The 14,235-nt window shown below is 50.3% G+C and overlaps 7 non-coding genes across 7 annotated transcripts; all 7 read left to right on the top strand.

The window, feature by feature from the left end:
- Positions 1 to 1,489: 1,489 nt before the first annotated feature.
- Positions 1,490 to 1,561, top strand: trnad-guc (transfer RNA aspartic acid (anticodon GUC)). The gene has a single exon. It is a non-coding gene; the product is annotated as a tRNA-Asp (tRNA).
- Positions 1,562 to 3,395: 1,834 nt separating this feature from the next.
- trnad-guc (transfer RNA aspartic acid (anticodon GUC)) lies at positions 3,396 to 3,467 on the top strand. Its single transcript has one exon. It is a non-coding gene; the product is annotated as a tRNA-Asp (tRNA).
- A 1,835-nt stretch (positions 3,468 to 5,302) lies between these two features.
- trnad-guc (transfer RNA aspartic acid (anticodon GUC)) lies at positions 5,303 to 5,374 on the top strand. Its single transcript has one exon. It is a non-coding gene; the product is annotated as a tRNA-Asp (tRNA).
- A 1,772-nt stretch (positions 5,375 to 7,146) lies between these two features.
- Positions 7,147 to 7,218, top strand: trnad-guc (transfer RNA aspartic acid (anticodon GUC)). The gene has a single exon. It is a non-coding gene; the product is annotated as a tRNA-Asp (tRNA).
- Positions 7,219 to 8,948: 1,730 nt separating this feature from the next.
- trnad-guc (transfer RNA aspartic acid (anticodon GUC)) lies at positions 8,949 to 9,020 on the top strand. Its single transcript has one exon. It is a non-coding gene; the product is annotated as a tRNA-Asp (tRNA).
- A 1,772-nt stretch (positions 9,021 to 10,792) lies between these two features.
- Positions 10,793 to 10,864, top strand: trnad-guc (transfer RNA aspartic acid (anticodon GUC)). The gene has a single exon. It is a non-coding gene; the product is annotated as a tRNA-Asp (tRNA).
- A 1,803-nt stretch (positions 10,865 to 12,667) lies between these two features.
- Positions 12,668 to 12,739, top strand: trnad-guc (transfer RNA aspartic acid (anticodon GUC)). The gene has a single exon. It is a non-coding gene; the product is annotated as a tRNA-Asp (tRNA).
- Positions 12,740 to 14,235: the final 1,496 nt, after the last annotated feature.

The raw sequence follows: 14,235 nt of genomic DNA, 5'->3' as shown, positions 1-14,235 counted from the left end.
TGTCACTTCGTCCCGTCAGTGGGCATATAACTCCCACGCAAATGGGGTGCAAATTAAAACCTTTAAGCAACCGGTAGCGACAAATGACAGTGAGCTTTCCCCTCTCCCTCGCTCCAATCAAAAAGGGGTCAGACCCCTCAGAGTTTGGACCCGGTCCTGCCATTAAGGTGATGCAACACCATCCCCTGCTGCTGGCAGACTGTACTACACCCACAGTGGAAAGTCAAAGTCATCTGAGTGGCATCGTCTGCTCTTCTCGATAGAAGGACAAAGCCCAGTGGCTGGGTTAACATGAAGGTCAACACAGAGGCAAGCTTGAGAAAGCACGTGCAGGTACTCAACCTACACTGTTGGCATCATAGGAGCACCACAGTGTGGAAGCAGGCCATTCACACTGACCCTTCTGAAGAGAAACCCATGCAGATCCATGCTTGGTACTGAGGGATCCCAGCAAACGTTCACCGGTTCCCAATGTTGGGGGCGTCCAGAACCAGGGGTCACAGTCTCCGAACGAAGGGCAAGCGATTCAGGAAGAATTTTTCTCTCAGAGAGTGGTGAACCTGTGGACTTGTCTCCCACAGGAAGATGCGGCTATGCCGGTTTGTGAGATACACTCAAGAGGGAGCCGGACGTAGACCTTGCAGCTAAAGGGATCCAGGGGAGGAAGAGGAAGGAGAGGAAGCTGGAGTGGAGTGGTTACTGAAATTACATGTTCAGTCATGATCACATTGAATGGTGGTGATGTCTTGAAGGGCTGAATGGAACAAGTGAGGACTGCAGTTGATGGAAATCAGAGTCTCGATCAGAGTGGCGCTGGAAATCAGAGTCTCGATCAGAGTGGCGCTGGAAATCAGAGTCTCGATCAGAGTGGCGCTGGAAACGCGAAGCAAGTCAGGCAGCATCCTGATTTTCCTGCTCCTCGGATTCTGCCTGACTTGAAGGGCTGAATGGCCTACTCCTGCACTTAATTTCTATGTTTCGATGTTAAATGCATGGCTGAGAGATCTGATGCAGCGTACAGTAAAGTCACCCCACCGTCCTCCGGGAGCACTGCTCTCTGATGAGGAAGCGATTGATGGGTGGTAGTAGAACCTGAGGGGACGAGCTTGAAAAGGGGAAGCTTTCGTGCTGAGTCCATTTGGCAGTGGGAATTGAAGCCAGGCTGTTGGATTTGTGCTGTCGTACACAAATCAGTTTGTTAGAAGCAGGTAATGGGAGAGAGCGCGTGGATCAGCAGCAGACGAAGTTTAACACAGACGGTAGGGCACAACGAAAAGGCTGTTTTACAGCAGCAGCAGCAGCGGCGGCGGATTACTTGAAAGATAGATAGTCAAATAATAAAACATGAAAACAACAATAACTATTCCCTTAATCATCTCCACAGAGGTAGAAGATGATCTAAAGAAGAACTCAAATTGACAACAAAATCCAAATTTCACATAAGAACATTCTACCTAATACGGATGCGACAGAGTGCGCTGTCGTCCAATCCTCGGTAGTATAGTGGTTAGTATCCCCGCCTGTCACGCGGGAGAACGGGGTTCAATTCCCCGCCGGGGAGTCTGCGGCATTTTGAGAGGCCAGCTCCATATCTCAATGCAAGAGTGCCGATTTCAAGTCCCGTCCGTTCGCTCCAAAGGCGTGCGTTCCCAGGGCCGAGCGGTCTGCTCTTGTCAACAAACAAAACCTACGATACTCTCAATTCTGCTCTCCCTGGCCAACTTGTCCTTTCATCTACCAAGGAGATGATCATTTCAGACTTCCTCCTTTTTTGGCGACAAATGAAAACTGCCGTCCTCAAGAAGGCTCACCGGACCAGAAACCTTGTCTGCTTTCTTCCCCTTCCCCCACCCCCACTCCAGATGCTGACTTGCTCCAGCAATTTCTCTTTCCCACTCTGATTTTGTTGTCACTTCGTCCCGTCAGTGGGCATATAACTCCCACGCAAATGGGGTGCAAATTAAAACCTTTAAGCAACCGGTAGCGACAAATGACAGTGAGCTTTCCCCTCTCCCTCGCTCCAATCAAAAAGGGGTCAGACCCCTCAGAGTTTGGACCCGGTCCTGCCATTAAGGTGATGCAACACCATCCCCTGCTGCTGGCAGACTGTACTACACCCACAGTGGAAAGTCAAAGTCATCTGAGTGGCATCGTCTGCTCTTCTCGATAGAAGGACAAAGCCCAGTGGCTGGGTTAACATGAAGGTCAACACAGAGGCAAGCTTGAGAAAGCACGTGCAGGTACTCAACCTACACTGTTGGCATCATAGGAGCACCACAGTGTGGAAGCAGGCCATTCACACTGACCCTTCTGAAGAGAAACCCATGCAGATCCATGCTTGGTACTGAGGGATCCCAGCAAACGTTCACCGGTTCCCAATGTTGGGGGCGTCCAGAACCAGGGGTCACAGTCTCCGAACGAAGGGCAAGCGATTCAGGAAGAATTTTTCTCTCAGAGAGTGGTGAACCTGTGGACTTGTCTCCCACAGGAAGATGCGGCTATGCCGGTTTGTGAGATACACTCAAGAGGGAGCCGGACGTAGACCTTGCAGCTAAAGGGATCCAGGGGAGGAAGAGGAAGGAGAGGAAGCTGGAGTGGAGTGGTTACTGAAATTACATGTTCAGTCATGATCACATTGAATGGTGGTGATGTCTTGAAGGGCTGAATGGAACAAGTGAGGACTGCAGTTGATGGAAATCAGAGTCTCGATCAGAGTGGCGCTGGAAATCAGAGTCTCGATCAGAGTGGCGCTGGAAATCAGAGTCTCGATCAGAGTGGCGCTGGAAACGCGAAGCAAGTCAGGCAGCATCCTGATTTTCCTGCTCCTCGGATTCTGCCTGACTTGAAGGGCTGAATGGCCTACTCCTGCACTTAATTTCTATGTTTCGATGTTAAATGCATGGCTGAGAGATCTGATGCAGCGTACAGTAAAGTCACCCCACCGTCCTCCGGGAGCACTGCTCTCTGATGAGGAAGCGATTGATGGGTGGTAGTAGAACCTGAGGGGACGAGCTTGAAAAGGGGAAGCTTTCGTGCTGAGTCCATTTGGCAGTGGGAATTGAAGCCAGGCTGTTGGATTTGTGCTGTCGTACACAAATCAGTTTGTTAGAAGCAGGTAATGGGAGAGAGCGCGTGGATCAGCAGCAGACGAAGTTTAACACAGACGGTAGGGCACAACGAAAAGGCTGTTTTACAGCAGCAGCAGCAGCGGCGGCGGTTACTTGAAAGATAGATAGTCAAATAATAAAACATGAAAACAACAATAACTATTCCCTTAATCATCTCCACAGAGGTAGAAGATGATCTAAAGAAGAACTCAAATTGACAACAAAATCCAAATTTCACATAAGAACATTCTACCTAATACGGATGCGACAGAGCGCGCTGTCGTCCAATCCTCGGTAGTATAGTGGTTAGTATCCCCGCCTGTCACGCGGGAGACCGGGGTTCAATTCCCCGCCGGGGAGTCTGCGGCATTTTGAGAGGCCAGCTCCATATCTCAATGCAAGAGTGCCGATTTCAAGTCCCGTCCGTTCGCTCCAAAGGCGTGCGTTCCCAGGGCCGAGCGGTCTGCTCTTGTCAACAAACAAAACCTACGATACTCTCAATTCTGCTCTCCCTGGCCAACTTGTCCTTTCATCTACCAAGGAGATGATCATTTCAGACTTCCTCCTTTTTTGGCGACAAATGAAAACTGCCGTCCTCAAGAAGGCTCACCGGACCAGAAACCTTGTCTGCTTTCTTCCCCTTCCCCGACCCCCACTCCAGATGCTGACTTGCTCCAGCAATTTCTCTTTCCCACTCTGATTTTGTTGTCACTTCGTCCCGTCAGTGGGCATATAACTCCCACGCAAATGGGGTGCAAATTAAAACCTTTAAGCAACCGGTAGCGACAAATGACAGTGAGCTTTCCCCTCTCCCTCGCTCCAATCAAAAAGGGGTCAGACCCCTCAGAGTTTGGACCCGGTCCTGCCATTAAGGTGATGCAACACCATCCCCTGCTGCTGGCAGACTGTACTACACCCACAGTGGAAAGTCAAAGTCATCTGAGTGGCATCGTCTGCTCTTCTCGATAGAAGGACAAAGCCCAGTGGCTGGGTTAACATGAAGGTCAACACAGAGGCAAGCTTGAGAAAGCACGTGCAGGTACTCAACCTACACTGTTGGCATCATAGGAGCACCACAGTGTGGAAGCAGGCCATTCACACTGACCCTTCTGAAGAGAAACCCATGCAGATCCATGCTTGGTACTGAGGGATCCCAGCAAACGTTCACCGGTTCCCAATGTTGGGGGCGTCCAGAACCAGGGGTCACAGTCTCCGAACGAAGGGCAAGCGATTCAGGAAGAATTTTTCTCTCAGAGAGTGGTGAACCTGTGGACTTGTCTCCCACAGGAAGATGCGGCTATGCCGGTTTGTGAGATACACTCAAGAGGGAGCCGGACGTAGACCTTGCAGCTAAAGGGATCCAGGGGAGGAAGAGGAAGGAGAGGAAGCTGGAGTGGAGTGGTTACTGAAATTACATGTTCAGTCATGATCACATTGAATGGTGGTGATGTCTTGAAGGGCTGAATGGAACAAGTGAGGACTGCAGTTGATGGAAATCAGAGTCTCGATCAGAGTGGCGCTGGAAATCAGAGTCTCGATCAGAGTGGCGCTGGAAATCAGAGTCTCGATCAGAGTGGCGCTGGAAACGCGAAGCAAGTCAGGCAGCATCCTGATTTTCCTGCTCCTCGGATTCTGCCTGACTTGAAGGGCTGAATGGCCTACTCCTGCACTTAATTTCTATGTTTCGATGTTAAATGCATGGCTGAGAGATCTGATGCAGCGTACAGTAAAGTCACCCCACCGTCCTCCGGGAGCACTGCTCTCTGATGAGGAAGCGATTGATGGGTGGTAGTAGAACCTGAGGGGACGAGCTTGAAAAGGGGAAGCTTTCGTGCTGAGTCCATTTGGCAGTGGGAATTGAAGCCAGGCTGTTGGATTTGTGCTGTCGTACACAAATCAGTTTGTTAGAAGCAGGTAATGGGAGAGAGCGCGTGGATCAGCAGCAGACGAAGTTTAACACAGACGGTAGGGCACAACGAAAAGGCTGTTTTACAGCAGCAGCAGCAGCGGCGGCGGATTACTTGAAAGATAGATAGTCAAATAATAAAACATGAAAACAACAATAACTATTCCCTTAATCATCTCCACAGAGGTAGAAGATGATCTAAAGAAGAACTCAAATTGACAACAAAATCCAAATTTCACATAAGAACATTCTACCTAATACGGATGCGACAGAGCGTGCTGTCGTCCAATCCTCGGTAGTATAGTGGTTAGTATCCCCGCCTGTCACGCGGGAGACCGGGGTTCAATTCCCCGCCGGGGAGTCTGCGGCATTTTGAGAGGCCAGCTCCATATCTCAATGCAAGAGTGCCGATTTCAAGTCCCGTCCGTTCGCTCCAAAGGCGTGCGTTCCCAGGGCCGAGCGGTCTGCTCTTGTCAACAAACAAAACCTACGATACTCTCAATTCTGCTCTCCCTGGCCAACTTGTCCTTTCATCTACCAAGGAGATGATCATTTCAGACTTCCTCCTTTTTTGGCGACAAATGAAAACTGCCGTCCTCAAGAAGGCTCACCGGACCAGAAACCTTGTCTGCTTTCTTCCCCTTCCCCCACCCCCACTCCAGATGCTGACTTGCTCCAGCAATTTCTGTTTCCCACTCTGATTTTGTTGTCACTTCGTCCCGTCAGTGGGCATATAACTCCCACGCAAATGGGGTGCAAATTAAAACCTTTAAGCAACCGGTAGCGACAAATGACAGTGAGCTTTCCCCTCTCCCTCGCTCCAATCAAAAAGGGGTCAGACCCCTCAGAGTTTGGACCCGGTCCTGCCATTAAGGTGATGCAACACCATCCCCTGCTGCTGGCAGACTGTACTACACCCACAGTGGAAAGTCAAAGTCATCTGAGTGGCATCGTCTGCTCTTCTCGATAGAAGGACAAAGCCCAGTGGCTGGGTTAACATGAAGGTCAACACAGAGGCAAGCTTGAGAAAGCACGTGCAGGTACTCAACCTACACTGTTGGCATCATAGGAGCACCACAGTGTGGAAGCAGGCCATTCACACTGACCCTTCTGAAGAGAAACCCATGCAGATCCATGCTTGGTACTGAGGGATCCCAGCAAACGTTCACCGGTTCCCAATGTTGGGGGCGTCCAGAACCAGGGGTCACAGTCTCCGAACGAAGGGCAAGCGATTCAGGAAGAATTTTTCTCTCAGAGAGTGGTGAACCTGTGGACTTGTCTCCCACAGGAAGATGCGGCTATGCCGGTTTGTGAGATACACTCAAGAGGGAGCCGGACGTAGACCTTGCAGCTAAAGGGATCCAGGGGAGGAAGAGGAAGGAGAGGAAGCTGGAGTGGAGTGGTTACTGAAATTACATGTTCAGTCATGATCACATTGAATGGTGGTGATGTCTTGAAGGGCTGAATGGAACAAGTGAGGACTGCAGTTGCTGGAAATCAGAGTCTCGATCAGAGTGGCGCTGGAAACGCGAAGCAAGTCAGGCAGCATCCTGATTTTCCTGCTCCTCGGATTCTGCCTGACTTGAAGGGCTGAATGGCCTACTCCTGCACTTAATTTCTATGTTTCGATGTTAAATGCATGGCTGAGAGATCTGATGCAGCGTACAGTAAAGTCACCCCACCGTCCTCCGGGAGCACTGCTCTCTGATGAGGAAGCGATTGATGGGTGGTAGTAGAACCTGAGGGGACGAGCTTGAAAAGGGGAAGCTTTCGTGCTGAGTCCATTTGGCAGTGGGAATTGAAGCCAGGCTGTTGGATTTGTGCTGTCGTACACAAATCAGTTTGTTAGAAGCAGGTAATGGGAGAGAGCGCGTGGATCAGCAGCAGACGAAGTTTAACACAGACGGTAGGGCACAACGAAAAGGCTGTTTTACAGCAGCAGCAGCGGCGGCGGATTACTTGAAAGATAGATAGTCAAATAATAAAACATGAAAACAACAATAGCTATTCCCTTAATCATCTCCACAGAGGTAGAAGATGATCTAAAGAAGAACTCAAATTGACAACAAAATCCAAATTTCACATAAGAACATTCTACCTAATACGGATGCGACAGAGTGCGCTGTCGTCCAATCCTCGGTAGTATAGTTGTTAGTATCCCCGCCTGTCACGCGGGAGACCGGGGTTCAATTCCCCGCCGGGGAGTCTGCGGCATTTTGAGAGGCCAGCTCCATATCTCAATGCAAGAGTGCCGATTTCAAGTCCCGTCCGTTCGCTCCAAAGGCGTGCGTTCCCAGGGCCGAGCGGTCTGCTCTTGTCAACAAACAAAACCTACGATACTCTCAATTCTGCTCTCCCTGGCCAACTTGTCCTTTCTCCTTTTTTGGCGACAAATGAAAACTGCCGTCCTCAAGAAGGCTCACCGGACCAGAAACCTTGTCTGCTTTCTTCCCCTTCCCCCACCCCCACTCCAGATGCTGACTTGCTCCAGCAATTTCTCTTTCCCACTCTGATTTTGTTGTCACTTCGTCCCGTCAGTGGGCATATAACTCCCACGCAAATGGGGTGCAAATTAAAACCTTTAAGCAACCGGTAGCGACAAATGACAGTGAGCTTTCCCCTCTCCCTCGCTCCAATCAAAAAGGGGTCAGACCCCTCAGAGTTTGGACCCGGTCCTGCCATTAAGGTGATGCAACACCATCCCCTGCTGCTGGCAGACTGTACTACACCCACAGTGGAAAGTCAAAGTCATCTGAGTGGCATCGTCTGCTCTTCTCGATAGAAGGACAAAGCCCAGTGGCTGGGTTAACATGAAGGTCAACACAGAGGCAAGCTTGAGAAAGCACGTGCAGGTACTCAACCTACACTGTTGGCATCATAGGAGCACCACAGTGTGGAAGCAGGCCATTCACACTGACCCTTCTGAAGAGAAACCCATGCAGATCCATGCTTGGTACTGAGGGATCCCAGCAAAAGTTCACCGGTTCCCAATGTTGGGGGCGTCCAGAACCAGGGGTCACAGTCTCCGAACGAAGGGCAAGCGATTCAGGAAGAATTTTTCTCTCAGAGAGTGGTGAACCTGTGGACTTGTCTCCCACAGGAAGATGCGGCTATGCCGGTTTGTGAGATACACTCAAGAGGGAGCCGGACGTAGACCTTGCAGCTAAAGGGATCCAGGGGTACGGAGAGGAAGCTGGAGTGGTTACTGAAATTACATGTTCAGTCATGATCACATTGAATGGTGGTGATGTCTTGAAGGGCTGAATGGAACAAGTGAGGACTGCAGTTGCTGGAAATCAGAGTCTCGATCAGAGTGGCGCTGGAAACGCGAAGCAAGTCAGGCAGCATCCTGATTTTCCTGCTCCTCGGATTCTGCCTGACTTGAAGGGCTGAATGGCCTACTCCTGCACTTAATTTCTATGTTTCGATGTTAAATGCATGGCTGAGAGATCTGATGCAGCGTACAGTAAAGTCACCCCACCGTCCTCCGGGAGCACTGCTCTCTGATGAGGAAGCGATTGATGGGTGGTAGTAGAACCTGAGGGGACGAGCTTGAAAAGGGGAAGCTTTCGTGCTGAGTCCATTTGGCAGTGGGAATTGAAGCCAGGCTGTTGGATTTGTGCTGTCGTACACAAATCAGTTTGTTAGAAGCAGGTAATGGGAGAGAGCGCGTGGATCAGCAGCAGACGAAGTTTAACACAGACGGTAGGGCACAACGAAAAGGCTGTTTTACAGCAGCAGCAGCAGCGGCGGCGGATTACTTGAAAGATAGATAGTCAAATAATAAAACATGAAAACAACAATAACTATTCCCTTAATCATCTCCACAGAGGTAGAAGATGATCTAAAGAAGAACTCAAATTGACAACAAAATCCAAATTTCACATAAGAACATTCTACCTAATACGGATGCGACAGAGCGCGCTGTCGTCCAATCCTCGGTAGTATAGTGGTTAGTATCCCCGCCTGTCACGCGGGAGACCGGGGTTCAATTCCCCGCCGGGGAGTCTGCGGCATTTTGAGAGGCCAGCTCCATATCTCAATGCAAGAGTGCCGATTTCAAGTCCCGTCCGTTCGCTCCAAAGGCGTGCGTTCCCAGGGCCGAGCGGTCTTCTCTTGTCAACAAACAAAACCTACGATACTCTCAATTCTGCTCTCCCTGGCCAACTTGTCCTTTCATCTACCAAGGAGATGATCATTTCAGACTTCCTCCTTTTTTGGCGACAAATGAAAACTGCCGTCCTCAAGAAGGCTCACCGGACCAGAAACCTTGTCTGCTTTCTTCCCCTTCCCCCACCCCCACTCCAGATGCTGACTTGCTCCAGCAATTTCTGTTTCCCACTCTGATTTTGTTGTCACTTCGTCCCGTCAGTGGGCATATAACTCCCACGCAAATGGGGTGCAAATTAAAACCTTTAAGCAACCGGTAGCGACAAATGACAGTGAGCTTTCCCCTCTCCCTCGCTCCAATCAAAAAGGGGTCAGACCCCTCAGAGTTTGGACCCGGTCCTGCCATTAAGGTGATGCAACACCATCCCCTGCTGCTGGCAGACTGTACTACACCCACAGTGGAAAGTCAAAGTCATCTGAGTGGCATCGTCTGCTCTTCTCGATAGAAGGACAAAGCCCAGTGGCTGGGTTAACATGAAGGTCAACACAGAGGCAAGCTTGAGAAAGCACGTGCAGGTACTCAACCTACACTGTTGGCATCATAGGAGCACCACAGTGTGGAAGCAGGCCATTCACACTGACCCTTCTGAAGAGAAACCCATGCAGATCCATGCTTGGTACTGAGGGATCCCAGCAAACGTTCACCGGTTCCCAATGTTGGGGGCGTCCAGAACCAGGGGTCACAGTCTCCGAACGAAGGGCAAGCGATTCAGGAAGAATTTTTCTCTCAGAGAGTGGTGAACCTGTGGACTTGTCTCCCACAGGAAGATGCGGCTATGCCGGTTTGTGAGATACACTCAAGAGGGAGCCGGACGTAGACCTTGCAGCTAAAGGGATCCAGGGGAGGAAGAGGAAGGAGAGGAAGCTGGAGTGGAGTGGTTACTGAAATTACATGTTCAGTCATGATCACATTGAATGGTGGTGATGTCTTGAAGGGCTGAATGGAACAAGTGAGGACTGCAGTTGCTGGAAATCAGAGTCTCGATCAGAGTGGCGCTGGAAACGCGAAGCAAGTCAGGCAGCATCCTGATTTTCCTGCTCCTCGGATTCTGCCTGACTTGAAGGGCTGAATGGCCTACTCCTGCACTTAATTTCTATGTTTCGATGTTAAATGCATGGCTGAGAGATCTGATGCAGCGTACAGTAAAGTCACCCCACCGTCCTCCGGGAGCACTGCTCTCTGATGAGGAAGCGATTGATGGGTGGTAGTAGAACCTGAGGGGACGAGCTTGAAAAGGGGAAGCTTTCGTGCTGAGTCCATTTGGCAGTGGGAATTGAAGCCAGGCTGTTGGATTTGTGCTGTCGTACACAAATCAGTTTGTTAGAAGCAGGTAATGGGAGAGAGCGCGTGGATCAGCAGCAGACGAAGTTTAACACAGACGGTAGGGCACAACGAAAAGGCTGTTTTACAGCAGCAGCAGCGGCGGCGGATTACTTGAAAGATAGATAGTCAAATAATAAAACATGAAAACAACAATAGCTATTCCCTTAATCATCTCCACAGAGGTAGAAGATGATCTAAAGAAGAACTCAAATTGACAACAAAATCCAAATTTCACATAAGAACATTCTACCTAATACGGATGCGACAGAGTGCGCTGTCGTCCAATCCTCGGTAGTATAGTTGTTAGTATCCCCGCCTGTCACGCGGGAGACCGGGGTTCAATTCCCCGCCGGGGAGTCTGCGGCATTTTGAGAGGCCAGCTCCATATCTCAATGCAAGAGTGCCGATTTCAAGTCCCGTCCGTTCGCTCCAAAGGCGTGCGTTCCCAGGGCCGAGCGGTCTGCTCTTGTCAACAAACAAAACCTACGATACTCTCAATTCTGCTCTCCCTGGCCAACTTGTCCTTTCTCCTTTTTTGGCGACAAATGAAAACTGCCGTCCTCAAGAAGGCTCACCGGACCAGAAACCTTGTCTGCTTTCTTCCCCTTCCCCCACCCCCACTCCAGATGCTGACTTGCTCCAGCAATTTCTCTTTCCCACTCTGATTTTGTTGTCACTTCGTCCCGTCAGTGGGCATATAACTCCCACGCAAATGGGGTGCAAATTAAAACCTTTAAGCAACCGGTAGCGACAAATGACAGTGAGCTTTCCCCTCTCCCTCGCTCCAATCAAAAAGGGGTCAGACCCCTCAGAGTTTGGACCCGGTCCTGCCATTAAGGTGATGCAACACCATCCCCTGCTGCTGGCAGACTGTACTACACCCACAGTGGAAAGTCAAAGTCATCTGAGTGGCATCGTCTGCTCTTCTCGATAGAAGGACAAAGCCCAGTGGCTGGGTTAACATGAAGGTCAACACAGAGGCAAGCTTGAGAAAGCACGTGCAGGTACTCAACCTACACTGTTGGCATCATAGGAGCACCACAGTGTGGAAGCAGGCCATTCACACTGACCCTTCTGAAGAGAAACCCATGCAGATCCATGCTTGGTACTGAGGGATCCCAGCAAAAGTTCACCGGTTCCCAATGTTGGGGGCGTCCAGAACCAGGGGTCACAGTCTCCGAACGAAGGGCAAGCGATTCAGGAAGAATTTTTCTCTCAGAGAGTGGTGAACCTGTGGACTTGTCTCCCACAGGAAGATGCGGCTATGCCGGTTTGTGAGATACACTCAAGAGGGAGCCGGACGTAGACCTTGCAGCTAAAGGGATCCAGGGGAGGAAGAGGAAGGAGAGGAAGCTGGAGTGGAGTGGTTACTGAAATTACATGTTCAGTCATGATCACATTGAATGGTGGTGATGTCTTGAAGGGCTGAATGGAACAAGTGAGGACTGCAGTTGATGGAAATCAGAGTCTCGATCAGAGTGGCGCTGGAAATCAGAGTCTCGATCAGAGTGGCGCTGGAAATCAGAGTCTCGATCAGAGTGGCGCTGGAAACGCGAAGCAAGTCAGGCAGCATCCTGATTTTCCTGCTCCTCGGATTCTGCCTGACTTGAAGGGCTGAATGGCCTACTCCTGCACTTAATTTCTATGTTTCGATGTTAAATGCATGGCTGAGAGATCTGATGCAGCGTACAGTAAAGTCACCCCACCGTCCTCCGGGAGCACTGCTCTCTGATGAGGAAGCGATTGATGGGTGGTAGTAGAACCTGAGGGGACGAGCTTGAAAAGGGGAAGCTTTCGTGCTGAGTCCATTTGGCAGTGGGAATTGAAGCCAGGCTGTTGGATTTGTGCTGTCGTACACAAATCAGTTTGTTAGAAGCAGGTAATGGGAGAGAGCGCGTGGATCAGCAGCAGACGAAGTTTAACACAGACGGTAGGGCACAACGAAAAGGCTGTTTTACAGCAGCAGCAGCAGCGGCGGCGGATTACTTGAAAGATAGATAGTCAAATAATAAAACATGAAAACAACAATAACTATTCCCTTAATCATCTCCACAGAGGTAGAAGATGATCTAAAGAAGAACTCAAATTGACAACAGAATCCAAATTTCACATAAGAACATTCTACCTAATACGGATGCGACAGAGCGCGCTGTCGTCCAATCCTCGGTAGTATAGTGGTTAGTATCCCCGCCTGTCACGCGGGAGACCGGGGTTCAATTCCCCGCCGGGGAGTCTGCGGCATTTTGAGAGGCCAGCTCCATATCTCAATGCAAGAGTGCCGATTTCAAGTCCCGTCCGTTCGCTCCAAAGGCGTGCGTTCCCAGGGCCGAGCGGTCTGCTCTTGTCAACAAACAAAACCTACGATACTCTCAATTCTGCTCTCCCTGGCCAACTTGTCCTTTCATCTACCAAGGAGATGATCATTTCAGACTTCCTCCTTTTTTGGCGACAAATGAAAACTGCCGTCCTCAAGAAGGCTCACCGGACCAGAAACCTTGTCTGCTTTCTTCCCCTTCCCCGACCCCCACTCCAGATGCTGACTTGCTCCAGCAATTTCTCTTTCCCACTCTGATTTTGTTGTCACTTCGTCCCGTCAGTGGGCATATAACTCCCACGCAAATGGGGTGCAAATTAAAACCTTTAAGCAACCGGTAGCGACAAATGACAGTGAGCTTTCCCCTCTCCCTCGCTCCAATCAAAAAGGGGTCAGACCCCTCAGAGTTTGGACCCGGTCCTGCCATTAAGGTGATGCAACACCATCCCCTGCTGCTGGCAGACTGTACTACACCCACAGTGGAAAGTCAAAGTCATCTGAGTGGCATCGTCTGCTCTTCTCGATAGAAGGACAAAGCCCAGTGGCTGGGTTAACATGAAGGTCAACACAGAGGCAAGCTTGAGAAAGCACGTGCAGGTACTCAACCTACACTGTTGGCATCATAGGAGCACCACAGTGTGGAAGCAGGCCATTCACACTGACCCTTCTGAAGAGAAACCCATGCAGATCCATGCTTGGTACTGAGGGATCCCAGCAAACGTTCACCGGTTCCCAATGTTGGGGGCGTCCAGAACCAGGGGTCACAGTCTCCGAACGAAGGGCAAGCGATTCAGGAAGAATTTTTCTCTCAGAGAGTGGTGAACCTGTGGACTTGTCTCCCACAGGAAGATGCGGCTATGCCGGTTTGTGAGATACACTCAAGAGGGAGCCGGACGTAGACCTTGCAGCTAAAGGGATCCAGGGGAGGAAGAGGAAGGAGAGGAAGCTGGAGTGGAGTGGTTACTGAAATTACATGTTCAGTCATGATCACATTGAATGGTGGTGATGTCTTGAAGGGCTGAATGGAACAAGTGAGGACTGCAGTTGCTGGAAATCAGAGTCTCGATCAGAGTGGCGCTGGAAACGCGAAGCAAGTCAGGCAGCATCCTGATTTTCCTGCTCCTCGGATTCTGCCTGACTTGAAGGGCTGAATGGCCTACTCCTGCACTTAATTTCTATGTTTCGATGTTAAATGCATGGCTGAGAGATCTGATGCAGCGTACAGTAAAGTCACCCCACCGTCCTCCGGGAGCACTGCTCTCTGATGAGGAAGCGATTGATGGGTGGTAGTAGAACCTGAGGGGACGAGCTTGAAAAGGGGAAGCTTTCGTGCTGAGTCCATTTGGCAGTGGGAATTGAAGCCAGGCTGTTGGATTTGTGCTGTCGTACACAAATCAGTTTGTTAGAAGCAGGT

The sequence above is a fragment of the Chiloscyllium punctatum genome, chromosome 30, assembly GCF_047496795.1.
Source record: "Chiloscyllium punctatum isolate Juve2018m chromosome 30, sChiPun1.3, whole genome shotgun sequence".
Taxonomy (NCBI): domain Eukaryota; kingdom Metazoa; phylum Chordata; class Chondrichthyes; order Orectolobiformes; family Hemiscylliidae; genus Chiloscyllium; species Chiloscyllium punctatum.
The sequence above is the reverse complement of the archived record's forward strand: the minus strand, read 5'-3'. Positions and strand labels throughout refer to the sequence as shown.